Source organism: Chiloscyllium plagiosum, unplaced genomic scaffold (assembly GCF_004010195.1).
Source record: "Chiloscyllium plagiosum isolate BGI_BamShark_2017 unplaced genomic scaffold, ASM401019v2 scaf_98722, whole genome shotgun sequence".
NCBI classification, from domain to species: Eukaryota; Metazoa; Chordata; class Chondrichthyes; order Orectolobiformes; family Hemiscylliidae; genus Chiloscyllium; species Chiloscyllium plagiosum.
The window spans coordinates 307-1159 of NW_025133223.1; the positions used below are offsets into that span (position 1 = coordinate 307).

The 853-nt window shown below is 47.5% G+C and overlaps 1 non-coding gene across 1 annotated transcript; it reads right to left on the bottom strand.

Annotated features, from left to right (window-relative positions):
* Positions 1–200: 200 nt before the first annotated feature.
* Positions 201–272, bottom strand: trnag-ucc. Its single transcript has one exon. It is a non-coding gene; the product is annotated as a tRNA-Gly (tRNA).
* Positions 273–853: the final 581 nt, after the last annotated feature.

Consider the following 853-nt stretch of genomic DNA (forward strand, 5'->3'; position numbering starts at 1 on the left):
TATGTTGCGAACAATTTTCAAATAAGCAATGGGCAGCAGAGAGGAAAGCTTTTGAGCAACGCTGCCCGGATTGTCACGGCAATTAACAGGAACCATCGCCATGAAAACCCGAAAGCAACCTGACAAATCCATTTCGCCACAGAATGCAAAGTTGGTGCTCAAGACGTTTCCTTGCAAAACCACAGTAAAAGCCACAACACTGCGATGGCTGGGAATCGAACCCAGGTCAACTGCTTGGAAGGCAGCTATGCTCACCACTACACCACCACCGCGCTAGCTGCTAAACTGTCCCTTTTCCCAAACGCACATAACAAGGCCGTGATAGTCACCAACTGAACTGGGGCTGAAAGCAAAACAAGAAATTGCTTGTAAAACGTCAACAGGTCTGAAAACCCCAGGATCAGAAGCCTTCAGCCCTTAAGAACAATCACTGGATCCAAAAGGTTCACTCCCCACAAATGCTGCCGGACCTGCTGAGTTTCCCAGCAATTTCTGTGCTGTCTCTCAGATCTGCAACTTCTGCAGTTCTTTGTCAAATCGAAAACAAACGTTGATCCATTGAAGGGGATAGTTGATCAGGTGATAGTCCTCTTCATCCACAGATATAGATAGGATGGAGAATAGGATCATAAAATTCTTACAGTGTAGAAACAGGCTATTCGGCTCATCATGCATCCCACCAAGTCTCACCCTCTCCGCTATTGCTGTAACCCCGCATTTCTCATGGCTAACCATATAACCAACACTCACCTGGACACTATTGACTATTGAGCGTTGCAAATCCACCCTAACCTGCGCATCTTTGGACTGTGCGAGGAAGCTGGAGCACCCGGAGGAAACTCACGCAGACACG